At 44.3% G+C, this 13382-nt stretch overlaps 1 protein-coding gene and 1 pseudogene across 2 annotated transcripts in view; both read right to left on the reverse strand.

The window, feature by feature from the left end:
- SPATA45 (spermatogenesis associated 45) overlaps positions 1–8622 on the reverse strand; it is a 29824-nt gene extending 21202 nt beyond the window's left edge. The window contains exons 1-3 of one of the 2 annotated variants that reach the window (XR_009219853.1): positions 8319–8619; positions 6161–7767; positions 2467–3069 (exon numbers count right to left, since the gene is read on the reverse strand). The gene's annotated coding sequence lies outside the window, so the exon portion shown is untranslated. Of the gene's footprint in view, positions 1–2466; positions 3070–6160; positions 7768–8318 lie in introns of those variants that run through there. The other variant, XM_058539831.1, reaches the window with a different exon arrangement.
- A 2115-nt stretch (positions 8623–10737) lies between these two features.
- Positions 10738–11117, reverse strand: LOC131401850 (dynein light chain 1, cytoplasmic-like; annotated as a pseudogene).
- Between the last annotated feature and the right edge of the window lie 2265 nt (positions 11118–13382).

Consider the following 13382-nt stretch of genomic DNA (forward strand, 5'->3'; position numbering starts at 1 on the left):
GTCTTGCTATGGTAGCCAATAAATATCTCCTACTAGACTAATGTAATATTGTGATTTATAATAAGAAATATGGATGTGGTCTTCATCCCCGTTTCTGGCACAAAGCTTCTAATATGCTTGGAATTTCCCATGATGAGCACGATAAAGTTGTCTTTTATAATGTTAATGACATGACTTTTGGAAAGCACCTATGGATGGGGCTGGTTGCCAGGGGAGCCACCCATGTGATTAGAGGGTTGGAACCTTCGGTCCCACACCCAACCTGCAGGAGGGAGGGGCCAGAGGTTGAATCAATCACCAATGGCTGATGATTTAATCAATCATCTGTATGTAATGTTTTTGTTAGTGTTGTCTAGTCGATTAGTGACCCTGGGTACAGCATATGGGAACCCTGCCTGGTCTTTTTGCGCCATCCTCTCACCTTCTGGTGCTGTATCAGACAATGCTCCACTATTATTCACAGGGTTTTCATGGCCAATTTTTTCGGTAGTGGCTGGCCAGGTCTTTCTTCCTGGTGTGGGGGATCAGAATTGGCCACCTCAAAGTGTGTCTCTTTGGCTTGACTTTTTTTTTTTTTTTGGTGAGGAAGATCAGCCCTGAGCTAACATCTGCCAATCCTCCTCTTTTTGCTGAGGAAGACCAGCCCTGGGCTAACATCCATGCCCATCTTCCTCCACTTTATACAGGTCGCCGCCACAGCATGGCTTGACAAGTGGTATGTTGGTACGCGCCCGGGATCCGAACCGGCAAACCCCGGGCTGCCGCAGTGGAGCGCATGCACCCAACCGCTTGCGCCACTGGGCTGGCCCCTATCTTACATTCTTTTAGGCAGTTAGGGAGAAGGACAAAGTTTTGTTCAGAGTCTTTTGTTCTTAAAAATAATCAAGCCAGGGCCGGCCCGGTGGCGCAAGTAGTTGAGTGCGCGTGCTCTGCTGCAGTGGCCCGGGGTTCACCAGTTCGGATCCCGGGCGCGCACCGACACACCGCTTGTCAAGCCATGCTGTGGCGGCGTCCCATATAAAGTAGAGGAAGATGGGCATGGATGTTAGCGCAGGGCCAGCCTTCCTCAGCAAAAAAAAAAGAGGAGGATTGGCAGATGTTAGCTCAGGGCCGATCTTCCTCACAAAAATAAATAAATAAATAGATAGATAAATAAATAAATAAATAAAAGAATGTAAGATAGAAGGCCTGTTCCTGGAAGGAGCTAATATCATAAGATAACTATAGTATAATGTAAAATAGATGTCATAGACAAAAGGTACTAGCAAGCCCATTTTTATCAAAGTTCTGTCTCTTGAGTCACATTGTCTATATAGATGGTCCAGCAAATACTTGTTCACCAAATATTTGCATTTCCATCTCCATGTAAATTTCCTTACTCCCCTTTGAAGTCCCAAACCACTACCCCCAACATCCTCCTTTGTCTTTAGCTGAAGATGTTATTTAAGATGGCAGCTTCAGCCATTCTGTTGAGTTACTCAGATTTCCTGGGTTTCTCCCATGTATACATGCTATTAAACTTTGATTTTCTGTTATTCTGCCTCATGTCAATTTAATTCTTAGACCAGCCAGAAGGACCTAGAGGGTAGAGGGATAGTTCTTCCTCCGCTACATTGGTCTGTCTTAGTCTGGAAGCTCTGAGGAAACTTGTCCACCATGGGTGACCCTGCTGGTATTTGAAATATTGGTAGCATAGCTGTCAGCATCACAGCAACATGCAGCTGCCACTTATGACAACTGACAGATGGTGGTGTGCTTCCCTGACTGGGAAATGAACCTCAGCTGTGGCAGTGAGAGTGCTGAATATTAACCACTATACCATCGGGCCCAGCTGCCTGTGTAATGATAATGAAGCCTCCATAAAAACTCCAAAGGTTTGGGTGTGGAGAGCTCCTGGGTTGGTGAACACGTGGAGATTCAGGGGAGTGCTATGCCTAGAGAGGGCACCGAAGCTCTGTGCCCTTTCCCTCGTACCATGCCCTATAAGTCTCTTCCATCTGGTTGTTCCTAAATTATATCCTTTTTTAATCAACTGGTAATCTAGTGAAAAAAAAGAAAATGTTTTCCTGAGTTCTGTGAAAGGCTCTAGCAAATCAATCAAATCCAGAGAGGGGATTTCGGGAAACTGGATCTATATACAGCCAGTTGGTCAGAAGCACAGGTGAAAACCTATTCTTGCCATTGGCATCTGAAGTGTGTGTGTGGTGTTAAAAAGAAACAACAAGCCCATAATGGAGTCACTTATACTGAGCCCAAGACTTAATACCCAACCTAATTGCAGTTTCAGCTTAATTTAAATTTTAAACTGATCAGTCTGAAATTTTAAACCAATTTAAACCAATTGGAGTGGAATTTTAAGCCAATCAGTCTGAAATTTACTGATCAGCACCAGTGAGGTAATCTGCATGATAATGATGTGGGGCCGCTGAGTCACGAGTTGAAAAAGAATTTTCAGACATGAGCCGCTCATTTGTGCACCTTTATTTTGTGTTCAGCATTGGGACACGACCCACGGGCAGTACAGAGCTGCCTGGGGACAGGACCCACGGGCAGTACAGAGCTTCATGGGGACAGGACGCATGGGCAGTAAAGAGCTGCTGCATGGACGAGTCTGTGCGGGGCCATTATATACGAGTTTAGCTATTTTCAGTATTCCATAAAAATGTCAAAGGAAAAAGTATTAGGTGGTCTGGTCAGCTCAAAGATTAGGGCATGGGGGTGGATGAATGAGAAATGCCTCAAGGAACATGTAAGCAGGAGATTAAAGTCATTGATTACCTCCTGAGGTAAATTCCTTTGCTCCCAGCCAGGGGCGATTGAGGAAGTAGGGGTATGTGAGGTTGAGTGGTGACCACGTCATATTTCCCTCTGAACCCTTGACCCCCAAAATCTTTGGGAAATGAGTGACAGTCCATCTTCTGTATCTACTTCCTGCTGAGTATGGGCATAGAGCTGTCCCTAAATGGGGATTGTGTGACTGGAACCAGGGACTTCAGATGACTGAAATGTGGCTGCTGCAGAGTCAAGTGCAGACAATGTAGTGACCGTTTCAAGATGAGAGAGAATCATCTGTCGAGAGGGCAAAGTTAAGGAAGTAAGTCTTTGTTGGCAACTGACAGACAAACAACAGAAAAGACAGCATCTTGTTACTGCACAAAGGGCACGATCTGCTCGCCGCGAGACAAAAGCCAATCATCAAGAGGCAAGATGGTGGAAGAGAAAGGGCAGTTTATTACAGCTTGCTAGCAAGGGGGAAGATGGCCGACTAATGTCTCAAGAACCATCTTACAGAACAAAGACTACAGGCCAGTTATATAGAGGGCTGGTCTCTGAGTAGGGGAGGCATCTGGCCCCACTGTGGGGGCATCTATCTGATTACTGGGTGGAGGCATCTGGTCTCAGGGTGGGGACATCCATCTGGTCTTAGTTCCTGGCAGTCTTTTGTTCTACTGGATACACATCAGAGACTGGAGCAACGCCCTATACCCTGATCTTTCAGTTGTCGTTGATGATGGCTATCAGCACAGACTTTCTGCCCCGGGGGTCATCACATCACATTCCTAAGAAGCTCAAAAGAACAAAGTTATCAACTTACAGCAGCTGGGAGGGGCCGTAAAGTCTAGAGTGAGTCAGAGGTCATTCCAAGTCACAATATGGTTTCCTCTCTACAATATGGCTTCCGGTAGTCAACCCTGTATTGAGCGGGTATCAATAGTACAATTAACAGAATCGAGAGGACTGCTAAATCCAATAAGGAGAGCTTTGATAGTCGTCCAGAACCCAGAACCCCAGGATGAATTTAGCCAATCATTAAAAGAGAGTATGGGGTCTGACATGGACTTGATTTGTTTCCCATGTCTTCAAGTAAAGTGGTGACATTATTATGGTAATCAGGAATATATACACAGCACTCAGTTTTAATGATGGCACAAGTGCCACTGATACTGGCTCAATACAGTGTTGACATAAGGGAAGCCATATTTTAGAGGGGAAACTTGTGACTTGGAATGTCCTCTGACTAACTCTAGACTTTATGGCCCCTCCCAGCTGCTGTAAGTTGATAACTTTGTTCTTTTAAGTTCCTTAGGAATGTGATGTGATGACCCCCCGGGCAAAAAGTCTATGCTGATAGCCATCATCAATGACAACTGAAAGACCAGGCTGTAGGGCGTGGCTCCAGTCTCTGATGCATATCCAGTAAAACCAAAGACTGCCGGGAACTAAGACCAGATGCCTCCACCCAGTAATCAGATGGATGCCCCCACAGTGGGGCCAGATGCCTCCCCTACTCAGAGACCAGCCCTCTATATAACTGGCCTGCAGTCTTTGTTCTGTAAGATGGTTCTTGAGACATTAGTCGGCCATCTTCCCCCTTGCTAGCAAGCTGTAATAAACTGCCCTCTCTCTGCCACCAGCTTGCCTCTTGCCGATGGGCTTTTGTCTTGCAGCGAGCAGATTGTGCCCTTTGTGCGGTAACACCACCCTGAGCAGCAGTTAAAACGTCTAGAGCCATCCTGTAAAGGCATCTATAAAGACCAAAAGACATTTATATCCACGGCAAGGAGGTATTTGAGTAAAATCAAGTTGCCAGTCCTCTCCAGGGTAGGTGCCTTGCCTTTGTACTGGCTGAGAAAGTGGAGGCAGCTTTAATCCTCCTTCAGGGTTTATTTGTGCACAAACAGCACAGGCTCGACAAACGTGTTTTATAGTAGAAATTAGTCCCAATCCATCAAAAAGTTTGCCTATTAATTGTGTCCGGGAACGTTTGCCCAAATGAGTAGCTTAATGAATCCCATTAACTAGCTTCTATTGTAATTCCTTAGGCACAAAGAGCTTTCCTAGTTGGTTTTTAAACCAAGATGTCGGCTCTGAAGTGTCCTGCAAAAATTCTTTTTCCTGTGCTAAATTTATTTCTTTTTCAGTATATCTAGGAACAATATCACCTAGACTAAGGGGAGTAGGAAGAAGAACGAGGAGGTAGGTCTCATTTTGCCTCTCGTTTGGCCTTGGCATCAGCAAAATTATTTCCCTGGCTACCAGATCTAAAATGACTGTTTTCTGGCCAGAGATAGAGCCCTATGTCTTGAGGTGATCTCAGACCCCAGATATTGAACCCATTGTACAGAGATTTGGGCCTTGGTGGGAGTGACACGATAACCGTGTTGGGCCAGGAAGTTGAATGTTGAGTGTTAAAATTGTGTTAGCATCAGAAGTTTCTCTGGTAAGATACAAATTAAGATGTCATCTACATATTGTATTAACCCACTGTCTCTAAGATTTAAGTCTCGTAAATCTCATTCCAATGCCGAGCCAAATAAGTGAGGGCTATCTCGAAAACCCTGAGGCAAAACAGCCCAGGTCAATTGGACAGGCAGGGCTTCATTACAGAAATGCCCTTTGAAAGCAAAAAGCAGTTGAGAGTTCTCTGCCAAGGGCATGCAAAAGAAAGCATCTTTGAAATCCAAAACAGTAAACCATTGTGCACCCTCAGGTATTTGAGAAAGACTAGTGTAGGGATTAGGTACTGTGGGATGAGTGGGAACAACAGCCTCATTAACTATTCGAAAGTCTTGAACCAAATGATATTGGCTGTTGGGCTTTTTAACAGGCATAGGAGCATTATAGGGCAATTGAACCTCCAGAGAATCCCGTGTTCCAGAAATTTAGAAATCAGGGGCTGAAGTTCTTGTATAGCTTTAGGCCTCAGGGGGTACTGTTTACAGGAGGAACACAAGTTGGGTCTTGAAGAGTAATAGAGGAGTGGCAGTGATGGCTCGTCCGGGAAGCGCACAATCCCATACTTTGGGATCCACTTTGTTTAGTATATGGGCAGGAATATTCGGAGGCATTTGTTGACCTGTGGATCCAATAAGGAGTGCCACAAGCAAGTTATTTTCTCCCTGCGTCAATAGGAATTGACTTCCCAGCTTGGTCATTAAATCTCGACCCAACAACGGGGTGGGGAAAGTAGGCAAAACAAGAAAGGAATATGACAACAGCTGATCTTGATATTTACAAGTCAGGGGATAAGTCTGAATGCAACCTTTTGAGTCTCCATCTATCCCCACAATCTTATGGGATGATTTACGTGTCGGACCAGCATGGCAAATAAGGACAGGGTAAGTGGCTCCCGTAACAATAAGAAAATTGATTTGCTTACCTTCCACATCCAGAGTAACCCGAGGCTTAGCCTGTTGGATGTCAATGGGAGCCGGACTGTCCTCTGGGCCCCTCTAGGTTGAATCCTCTAGATTGTTTCCTTGGGCGGGGAAATGGGTTCTTGGCCCCCTCTCACTCTGGAGATGAGGACAATCCCTCTTCCAATGTCTCTCCTTTTTGCAAAGAGGACATGGCCCTGGAGGCAGATCCTTCTTGAGGCATTGTTTACTCCAGTGTCCCAGCCGTTGACATTTAAAACAGGGGGACTTCGGTAGACCCCCATCATTAAATTTAGCTTCAGACCCCAAATTCATCTGTCTCTGTGGCCAACCCACAACTGCAGCCACTAAGACATGAGCCTGTATCTTACCCTGGACCTTAGCCCTGAGGTCCTTATCTTGTTTGATAGCCAGGTCTCTGTTATTGAAAACCTGGGTGGCCACCTCCATTAGTCGCTGGTTGGGGGTTTGTGGCCCTAGGGCCAACTTGGTTAATTTACACCAAATGTCAGGAGATGACTGATTGATAAAATGCATGTTTAAAATAGTGATGCCCTCTGGAGAGGCAGGATCTAAGTTTTCGTATTTACAAATAGCCTCTGCTAGTATTCCCTGAAACAGGGCAGGGTTCTCATCTGCTCCTTGTGTGACTTTCTGAAGTTTTTCAAAATTCACAGGTTTAATAAATCCTTTTTTCGTTCCCTCTATCAGGCATGTTATCAGATGATTTCTTTTTCCCCTGCTCATCCTGATAATCCCAGCCACGGTCTGTGTCCAGCACTGCTGTGCCCCCTACAGGATATCGATGTCAATCTCTAGCATGGAGCTCATCAAGGAACTCTCGAGCCCCAGCCCAAATGCGTGCTTTCTCATCTGTAGTACAACATTGAGTCAGGACAATATATGTATTTCCTGCCATGGTAACTCAAACATCATGGCGAGTTGCTGAAAGCCATCAATGAACTTATAGAGATTTTCAGAATATCGTCCTAACTGAAACTTTATTTGAGCCATAGTCTGACATAAAGAAAGGGACATGGTCTTGAATGTTGCCCATTTCTCCATCAACTACTTCCTGAAGGGGGAACTGACCAGAATTATAGGATGCCCCGCTGCGGGTGTGTCCTGCTGGACTTAAGGGGTCTTGTTGTTTTGAGCCCTCAGAGGAAGGAGGAGAGGTAGATGTTCTTTCTACATCAGGAGGGGCCTCTGGGGTTGTAGGTGGAGGCCTTAGAATTGGTCTGACCAGGCAGTCGTCGTCTAAGATGTCTGCAGTCTTGTCGGTCTTTTGGGGAGTAGCCAAACACATTCGACAAACAGCCCAGAGGTCAGGGTCCCAGCTTTAAGCCATAAATGCCTGGACATATGGAATCTCAGACCATTTCCTCAAACGTCAGCAAAAGAGGTCCAGTTGAAAAATGGTGTTAGAATTTAGAGTTCCATTTTCAGGCCACTTTTCACTGTCATTTAAGACATATTGGGGCCAGGCAGTGTTGCAATAAAAGATTAGTCTCTTTTTCTTTAGGTCTTGAAGCTCAAATCCGGCCCAGTTGTCTAAGAGACAACCCAAAAGGGAGTCTTTGGGTATAGAGCTAGAGGCTCCCATGTCCTATGGAAACAGAAAAGAAATAAGACAAAAAGAGGCACGTTACCAAAAAATCCCCCTGAACCTATGTGCGGTGTCCTGCCACAAGGTTACATCGGGTTCCTTTAGCAAGGGGCAATTGGGGCGTCCCCAAAGTTTGTCCCCCAGTAAATCTTCCCCATTGCCTGGCCAATGGGCACCTGGTGAATGGTCTCAAGAGAGAGAAACATAGAGGTCAGAGTAGAAGCTCTCAGCTCAGAGGGACATTCTGCCCATCCTTTATAACCGTCTCCCTGTGAGGAAATTTCCCGAGCTCTTGGCAAGCTTGGTACTTTTCCTCCAGCTGGATTCCTGTTGTGGGAATTGTCTCTTGGCTCAGGATAAGGTCATAGGCAGGAGGGAAGGGGCACAACTCCGAGTTCCGAAAGCGAAACCTGCAACTGGAGTCTTAAGAATTGGGACCGTCCTAATGACTTTTAAGTGGTCAACCCGTACCCATTAATTCATTGAGAATAAGGACAGTTTTTCAAGCAAAGAACAGAGTAAAGTAAGGAAGAGGAAAACGGCACACTTACCGAAGCGGTTGGCTCAGTGGATCCCCGTAGAGGCCACCAAAAATGATGTGGGGCCGCTGAGTCGTGAGTTGAAAAAGAATTTTCAGACATGAGCCGCTCGTTCGTGCACCTTTATTTTGTGTTCAGCATGGGGATAAGACCCATAGGCAATAAAGAGCTTCCTGGGGACAGAACCCATGGGCAGTAAAGAGCTGCTGCATGGACGAGTCTATGCGGGGCCATTACATACGAGTTTAGCTATTTTTAGTATTCTATAAAATGTCAAAGGAAAAAGTATTAGGTGGTCTGGTTAGCCTCAAAGATCAGGGCATGGGGGTGGATGAATGAGATCTGTCCTTGCATTCCAAGGTAAAGTATGCCTCAAGGAACATATAGGCAGGAGATTAAAGTCATTGATTACCACCTGAGGTAAATTCCTTTGCTCCCAGCCAGGGGCGATTGAGGAAGTAGGGGCATGAGAGACTGAGTGGCAACCATGTCAATAAGATCCCCCAAACAATCCTTTTTTTTCTTTTGCTAATAACTTCCTTGACCCACCCTGCTTCTGCCTATAAAAACCTTCCATTTTGTACAACCCCTGAAGCACCATTCTATTTGTTAGATGGGATGCTGTTCAATTAATGAATCATTGAATAAAGCCAATTAGATCTTCAAATTTACTCAGTTGAATTTTGTTTTTTAACAGTGGAGGGGGCAGTTTTGCAGGTTTGAGCCCTTAACCTGTAGAATCTGACGTAATGATACTCATTCATTCATTGAACATGTATTGAGTGTTAATTTCCAGATATGATGCTAGGAGTGGGAGATTCAAAGATGACTTAGACAGTTGCTGCCCCCAAGAAGCTTATAGTTTTTTGGGGGAGACATACACACTGATAATGCTAAAAACAGTATCTTAAATGTAATGATGGGATAGGGCAGGGAAGAGACAAACATTAACGTGCTTATGTTTTCTTGTGAGCTGCCTCAAATCATTTTGGAAACATTCATAGATTATAAATATATTTTGTTTATATATTGTAATAATAACATTATTACTCTCTCTTGTAATTGTTATACTAGTATTCTCTTCAAATTCTTGTTGGAATAATGTGGGGCATTCAATTGCCCACAAATAAATATATATTATGTTATGTATTATATTGCCTACCAATAGCTATCTTTGCCTTGTCTCTTTTCTACCTCGAATTCGTCTTGCACACTAAAATTGTGTTTTCATCATTCTACTTCTCCAGTCAAGAAATTTCAGTGGTTGCTTAACGTTTAGAGAATAAAGCCGAGGCTCCTTAACTTCAAGTTCAAGGCCGCCAACAATCTGGCCCTGACTGCATTCTTTTCATTGCCGCCAGACCAGTTGCCCCAAATGGATTCCAATTCCCACCCACATGCCTTTTCTCACCATGCAGAGTGTCCTTCTCCTCCTCTCCAGCAATGTGAATGTGAACCTATTTTGTTTTGTTTCCCATAGCCCCTCCTGAACTTTCCTGGCTGATTGAGCTCAGGGTTCAATAGTGACATAGGTGATACTCATCACTGACTCTACTTTGCTACAACTCAGTCCCCAGCCCCTGCCACCACCACAACCCTCCCTCCCAAAGCCCCACGGACCTTAACACCCTTCGTCCATAACCTTCACCATAGGAAGGCTGTGTGCAAGTGCATGTGATGTATATGTGTGTGTGCACACTCATGAGTTTACCAGTGCTTGCTCTCAACTCTGGAATTGCCCCCCTTCATCTCTATCATCCATTTCAGACCTGCCCTCTCATTCAGTTGCTTTCTGGGCTTCATACTTGTTCTCTCCTTTGCCTAGACCTCTGGATTAGCAACTTGATTTCTCCTTGTAGCCTGGCTCCATCTGGCACTTCCTCTAAATACGGTTTTCAGGAGCTATTTGTTCTCGTAATTCTAAGCATATACAACCCTTAAGACTCTTTAGGAGACATTCTGGATTGGCCAGGGCTGGAGAGGGAGATTGGAGGTCTATTTTCATTGGTCCAATACCTTCAACACGGTTTCAGTAAATGAACTCCCAAGTAGCGGATCAACAGGAAACACATAAAGAGGTTTGCACAATCTTTTTAGTGCAAATTGGGCAATGAAGATATTAGTTGCAACAGGTGAGAATGGTGAACAGAGGCAGATTTACCATCAAGTTAATATAGCTTAAGCTTCAGGTTCTCTTTGAAGGTCTTGGACCTAATTTTGTAATTCAATTTTGACGTCCATTTCTTTTTTTTTCCTCTCCAACAGACTTTTTTTGAAAGGAATGAATTTTGAGGAGAAAAAACATGGGACAGGAAGATATGGAGTAGAAAATAAATAAAAATGTAAGCTGTTTTGCTAATCGTTTTATAACCACAACAAATCAGTACAGAGCACGCCCTGTACAAAACAACACATTAAAGTTCAAAGATCAAAGTGTTCCCTTAGACAAGGCTGAAGATTTCAGTCCCCGGTATGTGGAATTTAGGCTGCAAGCCTTGTTTTTGGAGGGATCACTGGGTGTGTGGCACAGTCCATGCTTTTAACCAGATTTGAATAGAAAAATGGCCACTTGGCTCAGGTAGAAGTAGATGTAGTGTTTGGTTTCATGTGTCACATAACTACCAAATTTCCTCCCCACAGGTGAGGTTGTACTTATTGTCAAACTCATTCTTGATAAGGGCCACACAATCCTTCTCTATATTCTGTTTCTCCAATGCCCGAGTAGCACGCTCCACGGAGTCCTGGTGCATCTCCTCCCACTATCATATCAGCATTTTTGATCATAGTCTTTCAGTCACATGTGGTTACCATGGAACAGGGGCTGGCAACGGGTCTCCTGCAGGAAGGGCTGGTGAGGCTCAGACCCTATGAGAGCTGTGGTAGCTACCCAAGCCACAGCACACCTTGATGTCAGTTTCTTAAAGAGATCCTCAAAATGATTAAGCTTCAGACTCCGAAAAACCTGGATCAACCCCTAGGGGGTGAGAAGAGGTAGTACAAGTTTCAATCAATTCAAATAAAGCGATTAAAACTTGGACAGAACTTTGCAAAAGAAGGTGTGGGTTTTTAAATTACTAGTAACTCAAGAAAAGGCTGAGGCCAGCCCCGTGGCGTAGCGGTTAAGTGCTCGTGCTCCGCTGCTGGCAGCCAGAGTTCGGATCCTGGGCAGGCACTGATGTACTGTTTGTCAGGCCATGCTGTGGCTCCGGTCCACATAAAGTGGAGGAAGGTGGGCACGGATGTTAGCCCAGGCCCAATCTTCCTCAGCAAAAAGAGGAGGATTGGCATGGATGACAGCTCAGGGCTGATCTTCCTCACAAAAAAAGAGAAAGGGCTTTTTGTGCTAACTTGTGACTTGAGAGAAGTCAACCTGGAAATATAATGCTCAGGTCCCAGGTCCTTGCCTAGGGCTTCTGGTCATAATCTCAACCAAACTGAGATAGTGAATCTCTTCTCTTGGTTTGATAAATGACTTTACAAGAAAATGAAGAAAATCATAATATTGTACTGCTTTTGTAATCATAATAATCAGAGTGTGTTTTGTTACTTTAAATGTTTGAATGATTAAGCGATCCTGGTGTATTAGAAAATCTGACTTATTAGACTTGTGATTTTAATTTATGTTTAATTGCTATTCCACTTGTAGTATTTTTATTTGAAAGCTCTGTGTAGGAAAAACACACTCTTCCTCTTGTGTGTTTCTCCTTTACTCTCACACTACTATCACACTCACAACACTTCTGGAGCCAAATGTGTAGGTTTTTGTTTTTCCATGCCAAACAATTCTGCAACACCAGCTGAGCGTTCTACAGTTCCACTCACTTCTAACACTATCATCCTGGAGATAGCGTCAGATCCCACAGTTAAGGTCTCAGTCCCACAAAACTGCACCTCCCGCCACTTCAGATGCCAATCACAAGTCCACGTTGTCACCTGAGCTTCTAACTGATTGATTGGCTGTAAATTGGAGGTTCCCATGACTTCCTCCTCATGTTCGGTTAATTTGCTAGAGCAGTTCACATAACTAAGGAAAACAGTTACTTACTATTTACCAGTTTGCTGGTAAAGGATATGATAAAGGATATAGACGAACATCTAGATAGAAGAGATGCATAGAGCAAGGTATGTGGGAAGGGGCATTGAGCTTCTGTGCTCTCTCTGAGAGTGCCACTCTCCCAGCACCTCCACGTGTTCACCAACCCAGAAGCTCTCTGAACTTCATACTTTTGGGATTTTTATGGAAGCTTTATCATGTAGGCATGATTAATCATTAACTCCATTTCCAGCCCCTCTCCCCTTCCTGGAGAATGAGGGGTGGGGCTGAAAATTCCAACCTTCTCATCATGGCTTGGTCTTTCTAATGACCAGCCCACATCCAAGAGCCCACCAAAAGTCACCTCATTAGAAGAAAAGACACTCCTGGGCCGGCCCCGTGGCTTAGCGGTTAAGTGCGTGCGCTCCAATGCAGGCGGCCCGGGTTTGGATCCCAGGCGCACACCGACGCACCACTTCTCCGGCCATGCTGAGGCTGCGTCCCACATACAGCAACTAGAAGAATGTGCAACTATGACATACAACTATCTCCTGGGGCTTTGAGGGAAAAATAAATAAATAAAAATTAAAAAAAAAAAAAGAAAAGACACTCCTATCACCCAGGAAATTCCGAGGGATTTAGGAGCTCTGTGTCAGGAATTGGGGTCAAAGATCAAATATTAAAACAAAAGATGTTCCTAGTACTCTTATCATTTAGGAAATTACAATAGTTTTAGGAGCTCTGTGCCAGACATGGGAGGCAGAGACCAATATATATTTTTTCCATTATCTCACAGTTCTAAAAGAGTTTCTTTGTAAGCGGTACTTCACTGTTTAAGAAAATTCATTTTAATCAAAAAGTTTTAACTTATTAGGTTTGTAAGTAGTGTTTTGAATGCTTTGGATGATTTGTTTTGTTAGATTTTAGCAATGGCATACTGGTAGATGTAGCATTTCCCAATTTTCATTATGTAAATACTCCGATTATGGCCAATTGGAAGCTATCAATGTGATGTCACTGAGCTGAAGTTGTGAAGCGATGCA

The sequence above is a fragment of the Diceros bicornis genome, chromosome 4, assembly GCF_020826845.1.
Source record: "Diceros bicornis minor isolate mBicDic1 chromosome 4, mDicBic1.mat.cur, whole genome shotgun sequence".
NCBI lineage: Eukaryota > Metazoa > Chordata > Mammalia > Perissodactyla > Rhinocerotidae > Diceros > Diceros bicornis.